We start from the raw sequence: 22,414 nt of genomic DNA, 5'->3' as shown, positions 1-22,414 counted from the left end.
TTATTTATGGTTTCTAAGGCAATAATAATAAATAGTATCCTAAATACAAGTGAGTTAATTGACATAGAAGAGAAAGAGGAGTTCCTATAAAGTTATAGGAAGGAAGAAAGAATGGATGGTAAAAGTGGAGTCAAAAGGATAAAAGAGGTTCAAGATGGTGGAGGTGAGCAATAGAGCCTTAAGCTTCAGTGAGAATGAATAAAATGAAAATTAGAAGTTTTACTTGATTTAGCAAGTCGATGTCCTTGAATACCTTTTTAAGGGGTGTTCAGATTGGAGAAAAGCGATAGAAAACAGATTGCAAAGGATCAAGAAATTAATGAGAAACTGATCATGAATATATCTAATAGGTTTTAATGTTTTGGATTGAAAGTGCAAGGAAAAAACCATGTAGCTGGAGCTAGAGTGTCATGCAGTTAAAGGACCCAAGTTGAAGGTAGTTAAGCATCCTGAGAGATCTTTTCGTAGTTCACAAGTGTGATGATTAGGTTTTCAGACTCATGTGTGAGACATGCCTTCCTCAAACCTTATTATGCTATCAGCACATTATCTGGCGGACATTATAAAAAGAGAGAATTCTGAGAGTATTTTCATGATTGGATATGGGGTGAGAGAGAAAAATACATGTCAGAAATTACTGTCAGATTTCTGTTGCTCATTGAGTGGATGGTGCTACCAAGGCTTCACCAGGAAATGGGAAGAGAACACCACAGTTGCAGAAAGAGGATTAATGTGATGTTATGCTTTGTTTCATAGATTACTAGTTACTGTGCCAATATTTATGTTTGCATTCAATCTTACTTGCAGCACCATAATTTTGTGTTGATAAACAACATATTTGGCCAAAAAACCCTTATATTTTTCAGTCTCCTTGGCAGCTAGAGATGGCCAACAGATGTAAGCAGATATCATTTTGCTGGAATTCCCAATTTCATTCCTTCTTCCTATATGAAATGTGAAGAAAATAGCTGTAGCATCAGTGGCTTTCTTGGATCATGGGGAATCTTGAATATGAATTACTTCAGTTTGGACATGAAAAAAAATAAACAAGAAAAAAATGATTAAGATCAAATCTCTTAAAGTTCAGAACCAAGAGTGGGGAGAGAAATGAGAAACGAGTTTCTTTCATAAAGCAAAGTAAGTATTTGCTAGATGGGCTAATGAAGAAACTTATTCCACTCTCAGAGTAGATGACTTTATTATTTCTGGTATTGGGTTATGATAATTACACACCAGTAAATCCATGTGTTTCTCATTGTCCTTTTTCAAATATGATTTTTTATGGTTGTTAACCTAGTCCTGCTTCACTCTCACTTACTATTGGCTGTGTCAGAGAAGAAATGTGTCTTTTAGCTTAAAATTTACCAGGTCAATAATAACCTAATCTACACTCAAAGAACGGGATGATAGACACAGAAATTCTGGTTCATGAGTTAGATTTAGTGCTCTGATGGAATTAGGGATTTGTCTCCCTAAAAGGGTAGATTAGCCAGTACATAGAATGGAGAGTGTGCATGAGCAGGTGTGTGACAAAAGAGCCAAATATGGTAGAATTTTCTTTTAATACCCATTCTTCAATTTTTTTCACAATAATAGAAACTTCTCAGATAACTTAATCTAAACTGATAGAAGAGAAAAGACACTTCAAAACAATGAAAATATCTTTATCTCATGGCAGAACTTTTGAAACAAAGTAAATCCAATTTTGTAATTTTGTCTTGTTAATGAAGACTATTTTAGAGGCAGCCTAATAATACTGATATTATGCTTGATTCTCTTTTGGCCCTTGCTTTTGCATCAGTTGCTTTCTCTCAAAAGTATAAAAATATTACGTCACATTTTAGAGTTTTTAAGAGCTTGTGTTTTCACACCAACTTATTTAACAAGTTTAAATAACACCTTTAATTTCTAATTTACTTTCATTGATATGAGTCCAGAGATGCAGAAACCCCAAACATTTACTTACTATTATGTATGATTATATTTTTCTGTGATTGTCATCAGGATTTTTCATGATAGTTCAATGTTAATGCTACTGCTTTCAAATCCTTAAAAAACTGAATAAGAAAAATGATAATATAATGGTTCTATTATGGTAGAATGGTCAAATTACTACGAGGAACTTATTCAAAAGTATGTATTTCTCACCAAAATTAAGACTAACTTTGTTACAAATATTGGATTAATAAGTTTTGAACCACCTAACTTTTTAATGTTTTCAATGTGCTGTTTTGTTTCTTATATAATGTAGACAATTCATCACGTAACTTTCACTAATTTTCAAAACAAAACAAATGACAACTCTTAAAATGTGGGCATATTATTTCTAATTTTGACATGAATACTTAAGTTTTAGAGTATTAAACATATAAGAAGAAATTATGAGAGATTATGATATTTACTTAAATAAGCATTAATGTATAAATTTAGTTCTATTGATGATATTTCATACAATTAAATAAATTTTAGCAACTGACCACTAGTCAACTTTAAGTGTTAAAGGTCTTGAAGTTGTCTTCTAGAATCCTGGCCAGCAGTTTTTCATCACATTAGCAGATGAAATATTATAGCGTTTTCATAACAGCCATGTTTTTCTTGGACCCTTTTACAATTTTTTTCATATTTTTTTGAAATTTCTACAAAATCTTACACATAACATTGTAATGCCTATTTGGCCGAATACGTTTTCCCTTAATCTATTAATTGAAGTTCATAGAAAAGTTGAAGGGGGTTGGTCGTGGTGATGAAACAGGAAGGAAGTTGGCTAGGATTTAATATTTTTTCAAATAATGATATGTTATTCATCTTGGTGGGGAACAACTTTCCATGAGTTTCTTGAATTTCTACATGTCTTCCAAGTAAGGCACTAACTGCTATATTCCTGAGCAGTTTCTGCACTGGAAAATAGAAATAGCATTTCTCTTCAGAGCAAAGTGCAGGAATGCTTATTGCCTAGTAAAAAAGATTCAGGTTCTTAAACTCTAGGTTCCTAATCACATATCCCTCTGTGTATATGTGTGTAGATATCTATGTGAGACTATCTACATTACCTCCTAAAATAGCAGTAAAATAAATGGAGAAGAGTATACTGATGCTTGTATTATTTTCTGGGCCATGAGTAATAAAATCCTTAACCTCTGACTCAGGAGTCTCATGTTGTTGTCAAAATCCATGAACGCTGTTCTATTAAATTGTATACAAATTCGGAATATAATGCCAGGCAAATGGTATAGGCATGTGTCTATTCAGGATGGATGCTGGTTATGTCCAGGATCAGAGTTTGCATAGCACAGCTTAGATTTTTGGCAAAATATGAATAAAACTAGAATGAAGAGAGATGGGGTGGTGGGTTTAAACACCAATTTCTAATGTCCAAAAGAACACCAAACATCATATAAAGTTCATGATAAAATATTGACAAATGATTAAAATAAAAATTTAAAACATTTATTTCATATTATATAGTCAATATGTATCAAATATATTTATATAAATTAATATATATTATTAATCTGTATATTAATTATATTATAACACCAACATTATAGTATATATTATAATAAACTATATTATATTAATAATATATTAATTAACTAATAGATTATATATAAATGCATAATCTGCCCTTTTAGGGAGGCAAATTCCTATTTCCATCAGAGCACTAAATCTAACTCATGAAGCAGAATTTTTATGTCTACCATTCCATTCTCTGGGTGTGGACTTGGCTATTTTTGGTCTGGTAAATTTTATCTGAAAGACACATTTCTTCTCTGACACAGCCTGTTGTATATGAGATTAAAGTAGAAATAGGTTAATCACCATAAATATATATATATATATAAAATACATATGTTACATATTTATTTAATAGGTATTGCATACTTATATATAAAACATATTACATATTTAAATATGTATATGTTTACATATATTAAATATTTTATTATGTAAATATATTACGTTATTATGTTAAATAGGTATTGCATACTTATATATAAAACATATATTACATATTTAAATATGTATATGTTTACATATATTACATATATTACATATTTTATTATGTAAATATATTACATTATTATGTTAAATATATTACATATTTAAATACATATATGTATTATATATGATATATTTGTTTAAAATACTAATAATTTTTTAATTGAGCTCTTCTTTTTCCAGTATTTGATTGTAATATGAGTTGGGCAAATTCCAAGTATTTGCCCTCCTGCTTTATATATATATATAAAATTCCTGTACCTTTAGAGTCCTGATTCTGATTACTAGCATCTGTAGCCAAGAGCCCACCTTAGTTTTCACAGCCCAGCTGTCTATGGCATGGGAAGGCTCTTGACAAAGGAAGAACCAGCAATGCAGCAGACTTGTGTAGGTGAGTGGAGGGGCAAAGCAAACACTAAGTAACATGTTAGTTATTATATGTTCTATATGACAAAGGCCTTCTAATGTACAGTCAGTTTTACTGATTTGTAGCAATTTCTGCATTTTTTAAAATATATTATTTATTATTACTTTTAATACAGCTAATTTGCAAATCAGTAAGCCATTCACAGAAAATGAAGGTTTTACTAAAAGTCTCACGTACAGACACCTGTATTTTTATGACAGTGGCATCTTCAAGACATCCTTATTATTATACTCTTATACAGCTTGTAGATAGTCATTAAATTAGCAAGAATTGCCTATATTATGGCTGCTCTTTGAAAAGAATCCCCTTGAGGAATGCTAGCTTACTACTTGGAAAAGATATCAGGACGGCTTCATGACTCTTAGATGATGATGTATGTTCGCTGCTACATCTGACAGACCTGACCTCAAAATTTTAACTATCTTCTAATTTCTGAACAAAATATTAAGATGTTCTGAGTTGCGAATTAGAAGTACCTATATTGTAATATATAATGGCTATTTTATGAGTTACAAAGCTTCCAAAATCTCAGTTTTTATTTAGTTTCTTTATTATAATATTCCAATTAATAAGTACCATTTTAAAAATTATTCTATTTTGTTTCTATAAATATATTTTACCTTTGTCCGATAAAATGACCATTCCTCATTAATTCATGATTCCTTGAACCATTAACTTTGATGCTGTACTTCAGACATGTTTAAGGCATTATTGGCCTGTACCTTATCACATTTCTTTATTTTGTAGATTGTAATTGTCTCCAAACTTTTGAACTACTTAAAAAATTCAGGTTTAAAAATATTTTTCTTTTATTTCCTTAATCATTATTTAATTAAACTGATTTTTTAAAATTATGGTAAGGTTTACAGGATAAAAGTTAAATTATTCTGGAAGACTTGCTCTACAATTTAGGCAAGTACTTTATTAATAAAGGTAGGTAATTAGTGACGACAAAAATAAATATCATGCAAAACTAAAAAATTTATTTGTAATGCTAAATGAAACAAGTTGCCAAGGGAGAGATAAAGCAACCACTTAATAATGTGCAAAATAGAGTCTATCTTTAGAAATAATTTTATAATAATGAAAAGTAATATTTTTGCTAAACTTTGAAGACTACTGGGAAAACATTTTTGTTAGGGCATGATGGCTCATGCTTGTAATCCCAACACTCTGGGATGCTGAGGTGGGGGAATCGCTTGAGGCCAGGAGACTGAGACCAGCCTGGGCAACAGAGCAAGATCCCCAACTCCACACACACACACACACACAAATTTAATTAGCTGAGAGTGGTGGCGCACACATGTAGTCCCAGCTACTCGGGATCTGAGGGAGGAGGATCACTTGAGCCCAGTAGTTTGAGGCTGCAATGAGTTATGATTGTACCACTGCATTCCATTCTGGGCAACAAAGCAAGATCCTATCTCTAAATAAAATGAATAAAACATTTTTTATTTTTTAAATTTGATACATAATTGTCCATATTTAAGGGACATGTTTGATATTTTTGATGCATGCATCAATGTGTAATTATAAAAGCAGATTATTTAGGGTATCCATCTCTTCAAACATTTATCATTTCATTGTGTTGGGAACTTCCAAATCTTCTCTTTTAGCTATTTTTATATATACAATAACTTATTGTTAGCTATAGTTATCACTACTGGGCTATCGAACAATATTACTTATTCCTCGTGTCTAACTGTATGTTTGTACCCATCAACCAATCCCTCTTTATCCCCTCCTCAACCCTTCCTAGCCTCTGGTAACTATCATTCTACTCTCTACTCCAATAGGTCAAATTTTTTAGCTTCCATATATGAATGGGAACATGAAATATGTGTCTGTCTGTGCCTGGCTTATTTCACTTTACATAATGTTCTACAGTTCCATACATGTTTTTGCAAATGATTTGATTTTTTTTTATGGAAGAAGAGTATTTCCTTGTGTTACATATGTTTTCTTCATTATTCTGTTGATGAAGTTGTAGGTTAATTCCATCTCTTAGCTATTATTGTATATAGTGCTTCAGTAAATATGGAAATATGGAGATGCAGATATCCCTGATATACTGATTCCTTTTCCTTTGAATAAATACCCAGTAGGGGAATTACTGATTGCATGAAATCCAGTTTGCATAAAATTATTTTTAATTTTTTAAGAAACCTTCACACATTATGTTCCATAATGATTGTACTAATTTACATTCCCACCAACAGTGTACTAGAGTTTTCTTTTCTCTGCGTCCTTATTAGCATTTGTTATTTGTCTTTTTCATAATAATTCTAACAGGAGTGAGATGATACCTCAATCTGGTTTTGATTTGCATCTCCTTAATGATTGGTGATACTGAGCATTTTTTCATGTACCTGTTGGCCATCTGTAAGTCCTCTTTTGAGAAATGTCTATTCAGATCCTTTGCATACTGTTTAATGCATTTTTTTTTTTTTTTTTTTTTTTTTTTTTTTTTTTTTTTTTTGCTGTTGCACTGTCTGAGCTCCTTGTGTATTCTGGATATTAGTACCATGTCAGATGAATAGTTCGCAAATATTTTCTGCCAATTTTTAGGTTATCTCTCTGTTCAGTCAATTGTTTTCTTTGCTGTACAGAAGATTTTCATTAATATAGTCTCATCCATTAATTTTTATTGCCTATGTTTTAGCCAAAAAAATCTTTGCCTAGACCAATTTTTTAAAGCTTGTCCTCTATGTTTTCTTATAGTGTTTTTTAAGTTTTTGGTCTTACATTTAACTCTTTAAAAGATTTTGAGTTGGATTTTTTAGGTGGTGAGATATAGGGGTCTAGGTTCATTCTCCCGCATATGGATATCCACTTTTCCCAACACCATTTATTGAAGAAACTGTCCTTTCCCCACTGAATGTTCTTGGCTCCTTTGTCAAAACTCAGTTGGCTGTAAATACGTGGATTCATTTCTGGGTTGTTTGTTCTGTTCCTTTGGACTGTGTGTGTGTTTTTATGCTGGTACCATGCTGCTTTGGTTACTATACTTCCATAGTATTGGTCTTTGTGTCTGTTTTTATGCTAGTACCATGTTTCTTTGGTTACTATAGTTCTGTAGTATATTTTGAAGTCCAATAGTGTGATGCCTCCACTTTTGTTCTTTTTGTTCATTATTACTTCAACTATTCAGAGTCTTCTGTGGTTCCATACAAATTTTAGGATTATTGTTTCTATTTCTACGGTAAATGTCACTGGTATTTTAGTGGGGATTGCATTGAATCTGTAAATTATTTTAGGTAGTATGGTCATTTTAACAATATGAATTCTTCCAATACATGAGCATGGGATGTATTTTTCTTTGTTTGTGTCCTCTTCAATTTCTTTCATCAGTGCTTTTCAGTTTTTATTATAGAGGTCTTCCACTTGCCTGGTTGAATGTATTTTGTAGTATTTTATTTTTCTCGTAGCTGTTGTAAATGAGATTTCATTCTTATTTTAAGCTAATTTGCAATTGGCATATAGAAACACTACTGATTTTTTTTGTATATTGATTTTGTATCCTGCAATTTTACTATTCATCAGTTCTAACAGGTTTTTGGTGGAGTCTTTAGTTTTTTCTCTATGTAAGATCATGTCATCTGTAAAGAACAATAAGTTGGCTTTCTCTTTTCCAATTTGAGTGTCTTTTATTTTATTCTCTTGACTGATTGCTCTGGCTAGGCAGTTCAGTACTATGTTGAATAGGAGTGGTGAAATCGGGGACCTCTGTTCAAGTCCTTAGAGAAAAAGCTTTCAGCTTTTCCCCATTTCATATGGTAAATGAAAGCTGGGAGTTTATCAGATATGTTCTTTATTATGTCGAGGTTTGTGCCTTCTATGCCTAATTTGTTGAGAGCTTTTATTATAAAGGTGTGTTGAATTGTATCAAATGCTCTTTTCTGTGTCTATTTAAATGATCATATGACATTTGACCTTCATTCTGTTGATATGACATATAACAATGATTAATTTGTGTAGATTGAACACTCTTTGCATCCTTGGGATCAAACCCACTTGATCATGGTGTATTAACTTTTGGATGTGTTGTTGAATTTGGGCTACTATTTTCTTGAGGATTTTTGCATCTGTGTTCCTTAGGGATATCAGTCTGTGTTTTTCTTTTTTTTTGTTGTGTTCTTCTCTGGTTTTGGTAGTGGGCCTCATAGGAGTTAGGAAGAATTCACTCCTGTTTGTGTTTTTGGAATTCTTTGAGAGCAACTGGTGTTCTTTATAAGTTTGATAGAATTCATCAGTAAAGCCATCTGGTCCTGGGCTTTTTATTTCTTGGAAGATTTTTTTTTTATTATTGATTCAATCTTATACATGCTATTAGTCTGTTAAGGTTTTCTATTTCTTTTTAGTTTAATCTTGGTACACTGTACTTCTTCAGGAATTTATACATTTTCTGTAGGTTTTTCAATTTGCTAGCATATAGTCAATCATAAGAGCCTTGAATGATTGTTTGCATTCATGTAGTATAAGTTTTTTTTTTTTTTTTTGAAATGGAGTCTCCCTCTCCTCCCAGTCTGGAGTGCAGTGGTGTGATCTTGGCTCACTGCAAGCTCCGCCTCCCGGGTTCACGCCATTCTCCTGCCTTAGCCTCCCGAGTAGCTGGGACTACAGGCGCCCACCACCACACCCGGCTAATTTTTTGTATTTTTTTAGTAGAGACGGGGTTTCGCTGTGTTAGCCAGGATGGTCTCGATCTTCTGACCTTGTGATCCGCCTGCCTCAGCCTCCCAAAGTGCTGGGATTACAGGTGTGAGCCACCGTGCCCGGCCCATGTAGTATAAATTTTAATGTCTCCTTTTTCATTTCTTATTTTATTTATTTGGGTCTTCTCTCTTTAATCATTTATTAGTGTATCCAGAAGTTTATCATTTTTTTATTTTCAAAAATTTTCAGTTTTCCTGATCAAATTTTTTTGTCCCTATTTTGTTTAGTTGTGCTCCATTCTTTTTATTTCTTTCCTTCTACTAGTTTTGTGTTAAATTGTTCTTAATTTTCTAGTTTCCTGAGGTCCATCTTTAGGATGTTTAAAATCTTTCTATGGTTTGTATATAGTTTTCATTCCTACAAACTTTCCTCTTAGCATTGTCTTTGCTGTATTCCATAGGTTTCGTTATGTTATATTTCCATTTTCTCTTGTTATAGGTTTTTTTTTTTTTAATTTTCTCCTTAATGTCTTTGTTGACCCAATGGTCATTCATGAGCATGTTTTTTATTTCCCATGTATTTGTGCATTTTCAAACTTCCTCTTTTCTTTTATTTCTACTTTTAATCCATTGTAGTCTTACAAGATAATTGATATAATTTTTATTTTTAAAAAAATTGTTGAGACTTAATTTGTAGGCTAATATATGGTCTATCCTGGAGAATGTTCCATGTGCTGATGAGAAAAATGTGTATTTTGTCGTTGTTAGTCGAAATGTTCTGTAAATGTCTGTTAGGTCTATTTGGTCTAAGATGCAATTTAAATCCATGTTTCATCCTTCATTTTCTGTCTAATTTGTTCAATGTTGAGAGTGCCATGGTGAATTCACCAACTATTATTGTATTAGATTCTATTTCTCCAATAAATCTAATAATGTTTGCTTTATATAGCAGAGTGCTCCCATGCTGAGTGCATACACACCTAGAATTATTACATCTTCTTGCTGAATTGATATTTTTATCATAACATAATGACCTTGTCTATTTTTATAGTTTTTTTATTTAAAGTCTATTACATCTAAGTATAGCTACTTCTGCTCACTTTTAGGTTCCATTTGCAAGGGACGTTTTTTTCATCTCTTCATGTTTATATGTGTCTTTACAGGTAAAATTAGTTTCTTGTAGGCACTATTCAAAGTATTTTTCTATTCAGCCAGTCTGTATCTTTTAATTGGGAAATTTAATGTGTTTGCATTCCAGAATATTAATAGGGAAGAACATATTCCTGTCATTTTGTTAACTGTTTCCTGGTTGTTTTGTATATCATTTGTTCCTTTCTTCCTCTCTTATTGTTTATCATTGCAGTTTAGTGGTTCACTGTAGCAGTAATGTTTAACTCCATTCTCCTTGCTATTTGTGTATCTGCTCTATGAGTGAATTTTATACTCAAGTGTATTTTCATGATGCTACTAATAGATATCATCTTTTCACTTCCAAATGTAGGACTCTCTGACGCATTTCCTGTAGAGTCAACGTAGTGGTGAGGAATTCTCTCTGTTTTTGCTTAAGAACACTTTAATTCTCCTTTAGTTTTAAGGGTAGCTTTGCTGTGAATAGCATTCTTGGCTGACAGTTTTTTATCCTTTTAATACTTTGAATATATCATCCCATTCTCTCATGCTCTGCAGAAAATTATGGTTTCTGCTGAAAATTATGCTGTTAGTCTTATGAGAATTCCTGAGTGTCATGTGTAACTTGACACTTTTGCTGTTTTTAGAATTCTCTCTTTGACTTTGGCTTTTGAAAGTTTGACCATAATGTGCTTCGAAGAAGACACTTTTGCACTGAATCTATTTGATTAATGCTTGAACATCCTGTATTTAGATGGTTATATCTCTTACAAGAGTGGGGAGGTTTTCTGGTATTTTTTTATTAGATTTTCTATGACTTCATTTGTATCTTCTGCAACTCTCAAAAGTCAAATATTAACTCCCTGTATAGAGTCCCGTATGTCATGTAGTCCTTATTTATTCTCTTTTATTCTTTATTTTTTTTTTGTCTGATTGGTTTATTCCAAAAAAACCTGTCTTCAAGTTTAGATATTCTCTCTTCTGCTTGGTCTAGTTTACTATTGACGTTCTCAACATTGAATTATTCAGGTCCAAGATTTCTGTTTAGTTCTTTGTCATGAGAACTATCACTGAATTTCTCATTGAGATCATAAATTGTTTTCCTTATTTTTGTAATACTCATCAGTTTTTACTTGTATCCAACTGACTTTCTTTAATATCATTGTTTTGAACTTTCAGTTATTTTACAGATTTTGTTTCTACTTGGATCTGTTACTGAAAAATTGTTGTGTTCCTGTTTTATTATGTTTCTTTGCTTTTTTAGTTTTCCTGTTTCCTTACATTCATGTCTGCACATTTCTTCCAATTTTATGGATTGACTTTCATAGGAAATACACTTTTCTATAGCTGTATCTATATTATTGGTTGGGCAGGGTGCTTTGGCTTTGATTTTAGGTGGATGCAGTACAATAGTCTTTGTATGATTTGTTTGGCTGTAATCTTTGTATGATTTGTTTGGCTGTAATTTGTTTGGGGTATCTGAGTTTCTCAGTAGCATGGGCTGCAGTTTTTAATGGAAGTTGTGGCAAGGCTTTGCTGGGGATGCTAGGTGAACTAGAGAAAGCAGAAGAGAGAATATCTGAACTTAAACACAGGTCTTCTGAAATAACTAAATCAGACCAAAACAAAAACAACAACAAAAAAAGATTAAACATGAGGTAAGTCTATCTGACATATAACACATCATACTTTGACAAACTATTTGAATTTCGAGAGATTCAGAAGAAGAGATAGGCAAAATCATTGAAAATCTATTTAACAAAGTAACAGTGGCTATGGCAGGCAGGCATACTGGTCCTCAGGCTCTCAGGTGACTTAAGTGGGCTCTGTTGGTGGAAAATCTGGGCAGGCCCATCCTTGGGCCTCTGGACTACTTGCTCAAGTGTCACCAGTGACAACGATGGACTGTGTGGAAGGGCAGGTCCTTGAACTCCTGGGAAGAAAGCATAGCAGTGGCTGTGGCAGTACCATCAGTAGGTCAACCTGCTGGCCCCTGAGTAACATGTGTGGGGTGCCACTGGTGGCAGTGGCAATCTGGGCGGTCCAATCCCCAGGCTCCCAGGTCATACATGCAGGTGGATAATGGTGGTAGCAGTAGCTGTAGATTGAGAAAACTGTCCTCCAGGTCCCAGGGAGGCATGTGTGGGCACTAGCAGCAGGTAGCGTGGGTTATTCCCAAGTCCCTGGACAGTGCGTGTGAATGACAGTGGAAGGCAGGGAAACTCATCCTGAGGCCCCCAGAGGGTATGCTGCTGATGGTGTTGGGTGGGATATGTCAATCCCCAGGCCTCTAAATGATGTGGACATTGGCAAGAGTGGTGGTAGAAAGGGCAGGCCTGTTCTCATTCTCTTGGATAGTGCATCAGATGCTGGTAGCAGTGGGCAGGGAAGAAGACTGAATCCCAGGCTGCCCTCAGACAATATGTTTGGGCACCAACAGCAGTGGTCAGTGGGACAGGTCTGTCCTCAGGTCCTGGATGGCATGCACGGGTGCCAACAGTTGCAGGCAGGGTGGATCAAGCCTCAGGCCCTTGAACAACCTGAGAGGGTGCCACCGGTGTTGACTGCAGGTAGTGAGGAGCTGTCCTCAGGCTGCCTGATGGTGCACACAGGCACAGTGGGCAGGTGGGCCTGTGTTCGGGCTCCCAGTTGCCACACATGGGCAACAGCTACCAAGAAAACTTTTTTTTTTATGTTCAGCAACAGGCATTACTATTTACTAACAGGATATGTCACAATAAGATAATACAAACAAGGGTTTTATCAATTAAATGAACATTTATTTATTCACTTTCAAAATTAATTTTACTTTTAAATCATGCAACACATTTTTGCTATAAAATGACAATTCAATTTATATATGAGAAATTATATGAATTCCGACACTCAGAAATTATAAATATAAAAATATTTATTTTTCCTTTTGAAAGTGTATATACTTTATGACCACTCCTTATAGTTGTATTTTTCAGTCTTAGTGAGAACAGCATTCTGAGAAAATTAATAATAAACAAGTTGATCAGGGCACTTGATAAAGGAGTTGGTAGTAATAAATATGTTCTTATCACTAACAAACATAGGATATGTTTGTTAACAAGCATGTTAACAAGCATGTTAACCTAACAAGCATGTTAACAAGCATGTTAACCTAAATAGGTTATACTAACATACTATTAGAACCTTTAATAATTGTAATACTTTCAAATATCAATTCTCATCTAGCTTTTGCATATATAAAGTAGGTAGAAGAAATATATTTCTGGAGCTCAAGAACACTATGTCAGCCTTAGTGAGAATTCAGAGTCTTTAGTGTACTCTTTATAACTGAAAGAAAAAAAAAGTCTGGGTGAAGAAAATGAGCCTATGTTAATAGTAGATGGAAAAACACAAGAAAAAGATAAAGTAAGAGAGAGATTCCTGGAGACTTGCAACATTTAGAGAATATATAAGATAAATATACAAACATAAAGGATGCAGAAGACACTGGCTGGAGAATGTGACTGGAATAAACTTGATAAATTCTCACAATATCTTTTAGTTTGCACTGATCTTTTAGTAATAACATATTAAGACTTGTATGTCTTACCTACACAAATAACCTAAGTGGTATTTTAGGCACTACTACAAGTCTAATAGAGAGGATTACTGTATGGAAGCAGAAATAACTTTCAACATCATTCAAAGTGTAACACATGAGCAATGATAGAGCCCACTTTTCTCCTCAATTGCTTCAAATAAAAACAATCTATGTGGTCCTTTCTGATATGAAAATTATTTTACAAATTTAAGTTGACAGATCTGCATCTATGAAGGTATGCATAGGAAAACAAACTTGAAACGCCTTTGGAGAAGTACAGAGGGTTAGAAAATGATTTATTGTTTATATCTAATTTAAGCTTATTTTGTAACTGCATATTTGCTCAGAAGTGTTTGGGAAGTTTTATCCTCTTCTATCATGTTTTTAAAAACTCTGTCCAGATAAATATATAGGGTTTACATTAAAAACAGACATAATCTTTTTCATAATCCTTAATGGATTTAGTTGAGTTTGAAGTATTGATATGCAGGTGAATCTATTGAATGGCTTAAGGGAAGGTCATCAGAATTATCTAGTTAGAAATAGAAGGCATTGGAGTAGTTGTACAGTTTGGCCAGACTTTGGGCAGGAAGAGAGGTGGAGAAAGAGAAATAGTATACAGACTGTCAAATAGTAGTAGTTGACTAAGTAACAAATAGCTCTCTGAGAAAATAGAGTTAAATGTCTCCATCTTGCCCTTGCAAAAAGACTTCCACTGTAAAGCACAGAGTTATAATGAGAAAACATACTTCAAATGACTGATTATGTCCATCTTGTAGGAAGATCTGGGGATCTGGTAGGGATGTGATTGTGCCTCAGGCACAGGTAACTTTGAGCCGGCTGTGTTCCAGAGCAGTCTACTCCAAGTGCACTCTACGACTATACACCACTATGATGAGCATCACTCAGGAGACTGCTAGAACCATAGAATTCCAGGCCCTACCTTGACCTCCTGAATCAAGATCCACAATTTAACAAGATCTCAAGAAGATTTGTATGCACATTGTAGTATGAGAAGCACTGCTCTAGAGAGTATCTGCAACTGCTGACTAATTGATTCTCCCACTGACACTCGTCAATTCAGCATGAGCAATAAATCCTATAGTTACTTACCTCTGTTGTCTCACCTGTTATTTCCCTTGGCATTAATGCCTGTGAGCCAACCAAGACCAGAGAGAGGCATAAGCTCCCTAGGCTGGTGCCCTGAGAATTGGCTGGTTCCCAAAAATCTAAGCACTTGATACCTACCAGTGATTCTCCCTGCTCTTTCACCACCTTGAGGGGGTGATGAAATAAGACCTTGACAGAATATACTTCTTGACTTTATTAGGCGATATAAAAATGTCTAACTAAGCATTTCCTAAGGAAATACCACAGGCTTATGCAAATGAAAATGTTTCATTTTTGGTAGAAAATAGTGGCTAATGGAGCATTTTCTTTAGAGATCAAGAAAAATGTTATTAATGTATTTATATGAACCACATGAATAAATGTGTTAGTATATTAATTATATAGTGCTTCTTGGTTCTAAATAGAAATATTATCCTATTAATGTTTAATGCTCAGTGAATGAAAATAATTCACAACTAAGCTGTTTAATGTCTCATTTTCTGCTTGCAAGTCTTAAGTAAGTTTTTACATGTTATAGTAAAAGATCTTGTCAGAACTTCTTATTTCCTGGGGAGCTAGCAAATGATAATAAATGCACTTACAAAAAAGTTTCAAACTCTAGTAATTGTCTTTAATAAATTGTCTTTCTCTTCCCTCTTAGTCTATCCACCATACTCATTAAAGAGAGGCTTCCATATTGAGAGCCCAGAAATCAATCTAAGTACATTCGCCATAATCAATTGCACCCAATGGGATATTCTTCATGTAACAAATACTTACATGGATTGTATCATAATGGCATTGGGGTCCATTATTTAACAGCCTTTCCTCTTTTGAAGAGATATTGGTCTGGAAATTTTCCAGTAGAGAAAGATTTTCAGAATAATGCATTTTCATTGAAATTCTGTGCTTTATGTAAAGTTAGAAATGAAAAAACATAAATCATTTTCTACTAACCTAAAATGCAGTAAGAATGGAGGTTTTATTAAACATAGGTACTCTGGAGATAAAAATGTATTATGTCAACTGTAAAATGAGGAGAATTATGAAAATTAAAACAAATAGCTTTTATTCACTTGAGAGAACACCCACTTTTTAAAGTCTAAAAGGTAGGTAGTTATTAGCTAATTCAGAAATCACAATGTTTTAAATACAAAAATGAAAAAAATATTACTTTTATTGTAGTTACTAAAAAGCAAGGGTTTGATCTAAAATTATTTTTGAATATGTTTACATAAATAAATTACTAAATATTTCAGAAGTGACTTTCCAGATTAATGTAGTTCTTTGAGGATAATTTAGACCAATACCACAGTTATGAATAATTAATATAAACATTAATTGAAATTTTAAAAATTATATTTATAAGCAACAAAATAGCTGATGATTCATAGAATGTATTTCTCAGTATTATAATAACAAATTATCATTTTTTACGAATGGAAATGATGGGACTATATAGGAAATTGTATACACTAAACAGATTTTCTTATACTGATAACCTTCTATTGTTAGAGTTGCTGAATTGCTTCCTACAAACTCATATAAACATAAATAATTTAAAAAAGAATATTTTCCAATTATGATAAACAATACTTCTAGAAAGCCCTATGTTAATATAGTACAGCCATTGAAACTTATAGTTCTAGATATTAATAACTAATGAAGAAGAGCTAAGAACATCTTGATTGAAAATTTCCAAGATTAGCTCAGACAAGGCTCCTATGAAATACTGCTGAAATATAAAATTTAAATAGCACTTTGTAGCATTCTGCAGAACAGACTAGCTACCACAGCAATAACATTGCATGAAAATCAGTGATGCTAGAATATTAATGTTACTGGAAACAATCTAGACAATTCAATGAGGTCATATGCAGACTAGGAGCAAGTGTATCTTTATCTTAAGTCCATCTAAGTTTCTCCTCACTATTGTAACTGACTCTGATGGAAGCAAGGGGAACAATGATAAGGTTGCAATCATCTGAATTAGAAGAAGCAGGCATCTGGTACTACCTCATTCCTAAGTTTTAGCCTCTACAGTGACTAAAACAATTTTAAATCCAATGTGGCACATTTCTGGACAATTCTCTAAAATTACTGATAACTTAAAGCAGGAAAATTTTAAGAAATTAGAGCCCAACATCATGGAACACATTATCAACTTTCTGTTGTTTCTATTCTTACTCACAGGACTGTTTAGATAATTGATTGAGCTTCCAATTTGCTCTAGATTTTGTCGATCCTGTATCCCAGTTTTTAAAATTGGACTTTCATTTTTTTGATTGTTTCTGAAACCTTCAGTCTCTACATTGAAAATGGCTTAATTCCCAGACTCTAGAATTGGGGTATTTCCCTATCGTTACCCAACTTGTTAACTTCCCAAGGACTGGAGCCTGTGCTTGAATCCCAGTCCAGTGGCAGAGATTTTGCTACTTGATTTTTCCCTTAAACTCCTACATACTTCTGACTCTTGAACTTCTCATTCCTATGGCCTATCTGACTCTTGGACCTGCTAAGATAATCTGTTTGTGAAGTCTACCACCCCTTAGGTACTTTTATGCCCTTTGAATATCATGCCAGACTAAATTATCTCCTATGAAATTGGTTATTTTCGCCAGTAAATATAATTTAGATGGTGGGTTATCATACTGTCCCTTCCTAGTGATGTCCTCAGTGGCAGGAAGTCCCGGCACAGATTGAATTCCATTCCATAGGAATATAAAGAAAGACAGATGCTTGAGACATTTTAGAGATCTCCTAGAAGATTAAGAAGATCCTCTCAATCCTCTAACAAACTAAAAATGGCTTATCCTGGACATGAAAATGTGCTAATGAGATCTGTTATTTCAGGGAGCATGATCGACTTATGTACACTGCATCTACCCTACCTCTGTGCCATAGCCCCACTTCCTGTAGGATGCTTCCAGTCAGTAACTAAGGTTGGCAGGTATATTAAGGCAGGACCATTCCTATGAGCAACTTTGCCCTGAGTGTTATTCAACCAACATGGTAAGACTTTTCTTAAAATGGTACTGCAATCCAAGATTCCTCCTCCTCAATCCTCCTTTCTACCCTATCTCCTCCACAGAGGTTAGTTCTAACTTGCAGTCTTGTGCTTTCCCCTTCTCTAATTTCTCTCATTTATCCGTACATAAATTTTCCCCAGAACATCACCTGCACAGTTATTTTTGTCTGGTGTCTGCTGCTCAGAGGACCCAAACTAACTGAAGCATGGCAGTGATAACAATAGCATTTAGCAAACACATTTTATAAAATTTCTTGTTATTAAATTACATATTTCTTATCCACTCTTTATAAGTCTAAACAAAATAAGAAATTTTATATTTAGCATTTTATGTTTGATGTTATGAAATGTTGTTTTTGGTGACATAGAATAAGTCATTAATTTCTACTTAAGCACTTATCTCATTGGATTCTAATGGGACTATGGATGATCATTGACTTAAACAATGGTTCAGCTTACAATTTTTCAAATTTACAATGGATTTATCAACATGTAGCAACTGTATACATTTAAAACTAGTCAGTATTTAAAATAAATCTGTTAATTTTCATGAAATGACGCTTGGCTTTAAGTCACTTTATGTTTTAAAGCAATGAAATGAAGACTACACTTAAAATCTGGCTAATTCACATAACAATATTCTACTGTATATTCATGGCTATAAATAAATATTCTATAACTAAAGGAATGCTCTCCCCTAGTTAAAAATAGCAACATTTTATCATAAATCAGAGATTAATGTCCCAACTAAAGAAAGCATCAGGAAAACATCAAATAGTTCAATTATGATATGCAATTGTACTTATTAGCATAAAAATTAACACAAGGAAAATATTAAAAATTTCTCTGAGCTATGGAATTAATAAGTATTCTAAATTTACAGTGTTTGAAAATACTTCCCAACAATATATTAAATACAAGTTAAGTAGAAGTGATGGGATTTCAATTGGAATTAAACTATGGAAAGCAGCTGCAAAATTATCTGTAAATTTTTTCTAAATATTTAGAAAAGAACATAAACAGTAACATAATGATTTGCTCTTTGACACTATCTTTAAATGTCCATCTCATACAATTAAGCAGTAGAAAATACTATATTATTAGGTACAGTATCAATGTTGGTGTTATTACCTCTACTTTTTATAGCTGAGGAAACAAGACAGGTATATGTTTGGTGTTTTTTTTAAGCCACAAAATTTAATATTTACATTCCTAATCAGAGAAGAAAATGTTAAAATTTAATTCAGAAGAACTTTGTAAAAATAAGATCTTTTGAAAGCCGACTCAGAAATCAACATAACTTACCATTCTCCCACATGTGAATTCGAAGTAGTTTTCTCTTCCTTATAGAGAAAATAGTAAAGAATGTTTTTGGCTTTTCTTCTCTTTTCTTATACGTGACTCATATAGAATCTCATATTTATAGGATGGATGTTTTTCTGAGTAAAATTACTTGTTTTTAACTCTCCCCCTAAACCAGAAAATACTTTGTTTTTGTTATGGTCTGACTTTCTTTTTTGTATATTATTCTATAAGATTCTTTCATGTGTGGTTTATCTCGTCTGTGTCTTTGATTTTCTACTATCTACATTTGAGACATAATAAAATGTCTTTAATTCATAATATATTCATAATATATTTTTTATCAGCAGTGTGCATAATAATTAAGATTGCTGAAAGATAGATTTTTTAATTAATGTCTGTCAATGTGATAAATTCCCATAAACAGACTCTACCTCTAGAAGGGATATTTATGCAAGCCTATAATGTTCCCCAAAACATAGAAATCCCCATCTTTTTAACATATTGTAATCACATTCATCAACAAGGTACAACAGTCTTCGGTTAAAAAATAAATGAGATAAAATAAAGAGAAAAAAGACTAAAAGCATTGACAATGTGTAAAAAAGACTAATGTAAAGAAATTAATCTTTCACAAACTTGTGCTCACTCAATTACTCTGTTTGAGCATGTTGTAATCAATTCTAAAGGTCTATGCTATAATGAAATGACAATTTGTTTCTAAGTCATTACTCAGGGGGTTACAAATTAAAAATGCTCTTTATTTTCATTTTAATGAGACATAAAATTATAAGTTCCCTGTCCTCTCAGGTGGTGAACTTAGAACAATAGTTAAATATTATTTTCACACTAGGCCTAAATACTAAATGGGTAGCCCAAGATTTGTGATCCCCAGAGAAGGAAAGCAAGAGAAGTAGAGAATCACTTGATATGTGCCACCTGGAATTTGAAGGACACAGGATCTAAAGCCCAACACTTTCCTTTTGAAAAACATATAAAAGTACATGGCTAACTGGATCTGCAAAACTCAGAGAGATGCCTGGGTTGGGGGCAGCCCCCATTCCAATGACTTAGTGAAAGAAGTTTATCCTGTGGGTACAGAGACACCAAGGAGAGCAGCTGAACTTGAAACGTCTTTCAAAGACTGGAGTCAAGGGATCCATGTGTGAAAGCAGAGTGAATCCAATCACAAAGGCTATGGGAGGTATAGCAAAAGAACTTAAGAAAGTCTCTTTAATAATCATTTAAGGATGGATAAGGGAAACTAAAACTCCTCCACATATGTAAATAAAGTTCAAATTTCATTGTGAGAAATGAGTTTCACAATTAGAGGCAGTTAATACTACAGTTTTCTTCCTTCTTATGGGTTTATAATGTGCTATTGAGGAGAATTATTGCTCTGGAAGGTAAGAGTGTATATGTTTGTGGGTGTGGTATACACATTTGATATAACAGTCATGTGTTGGATATTGGGAAAAATAAAGAGGCATGTGTGCTACTCACAGAGGTGGGAAAATGTTGAAAAATGAATGAGACTAGTAGGGTTCATGTCCACCACTGGTTATTTCATTGAACTTGGACTGAGAAAGAACACCATAAAACAACCTATTGTATGGGTTTATTATTCTAAAGTAACTAACTTATTCTGAAGACAGTTTGCTTAGGATGGGAGTAGATATTCATTTATTTGATCAACAAGTATTTTCTGGGGAACTATTATGTTCAGAGCAAAACTAAAATATAGATGAAGATTACTGCTCTCATACGGTTACATTCTATTCTGAGAGATACAGCTGTTGTCATGCTGTGAAGAAAAAAGACAGGCAAAAGGGATATAAACAATAATATTTTCACAGTAAAAGCAGATGCTATTTTCAATAGGATGGACAGGAGAAGTTTCCCAGATAAGGTGGCAAGTTAACACTAACAGTATTAGAATATTTAGCAACTTCTGAGGTATACTCACTTTACTACATAGATAGGTGCCTGATTAATTATGAAGATGACTGCTAACAAGTTTTACTGAATTTCAGCCCTGCGTAAGAATAGTTTAACAAATGTGAGAGTAATCCCTGTAGATGTCTGGGGGCATGAGTCAGACAGGTATAGGAAACAGTAAATGCACAGACCTTAGGGATGTTCCTGGCTTGGTAAGTGTGAAGACCAGCAAGAACACAAACTTAGTGGAACCTGAGTGGGAAGGGGTAAAAGTAAAAGGTGAGAAGGTCACAGAGATAGCTGGGGGCCAGATCATATAGGACTAATAGGCCAAGCATGTAAGAGCTTTGGATGTTTTTCTGACAGTACTGTCCGAAGGACTACAATTATATTTTTAAGGAATCACCCTAAAATTATGTGGTGAAAATAACTTTATGAAGATAAGAGAAAAAAAAAACAAAAAGAAATACAGAATTATTATATGTTATTGAGTTGAGAAATTATAGTAATGCAGAGCAGGATACAAGCAGAGGAGTTGCTGAGACACAGTTGGCTTTAACGTATGTTTAAGGCTAGAATATGTCATGGAAAAACATTTGATAAAACTATAGCCTTTTGTTACCCACCCCCCATAAAAAAAAACAGGGTTAATTCTTCTGGTGAGTAATAAACAACTGTCCATGAGAATGCAGGTTTTGATCAATAGGAGTTTTATTACTTGGCACAGGTAAGGAGGACACTGGGAGTATTATCTAAAGCGGTATCTCCTGGAGGGAAACAGACAGGAGGGTTTTATGGGCAATGGAGGGGGAGAGGGTGCGTCACTGCATGCAGGGGAGGCATCCTAGTGCTGCAGACTCAGTGAGTCATTATGCCAGCATGCAAGTTGCATGTTATAGTAATGAAGCCATAGCTCTCACGCGGGAGGGGAGACTTTTGTATGCTTATGAGGAAAATTCACTGGGGTCTATCTATTTTGCTGAGGTCTATCGGAAGCTGGTTCCAACCAACTAGGTAACTGCATTTCACACAGAGTTTGGGGAAAAACAGGCTGCAGGACAGGAGGCTGTGAAACAGGCTGATTGCTAAAGTTGATTAAATTCCTATAATCCCTGGAGACTCTTCTGGTCTGCTTACACTATGATCACTTGGAAGTCAGACCATGTGCTTTGAGTGTATATAGTTCTGAGGGAACAGGGTAGAAAAGGTCAGATTATTAATGTGGGTTGACAAAAATGGAAATAGTAAAA

At 33.7% G+C, this 22,414-nt stretch overlaps 1 non-coding gene across 1 annotated transcript; it reads left to right on the top strand.

Moving 5' to 3' along the window:
- The first annotated feature begins 456 nt into the window (after positions 1-456).
- LOC112132517 (small nucleolar RNA U13) lies at positions 457-560 on the top strand. Its single transcript, XR_002914280.1, has one exon. It is a non-coding gene; the product is annotated as a small nucleolar RNA U13 (small nucleolar RNA).
- Positions 561-22,414: the final 21,854 nt, after the last annotated feature.

This window comes from Pongo abelii, chromosome 11 (genome assembly GCF_028885655.2).
Source record: "Pongo abelii isolate AG06213 chromosome 11, NHGRI_mPonAbe1-v2.0_pri, whole genome shotgun sequence".
NCBI classification, from domain to species: Eukaryota; Metazoa; Chordata; class Mammalia; order Primates; family Hominidae; genus Pongo; species Pongo abelii.
The sequence above is the reverse complement of the archived record's forward strand: the minus strand, read 5'-3'. Positions and strand labels throughout refer to the sequence as shown.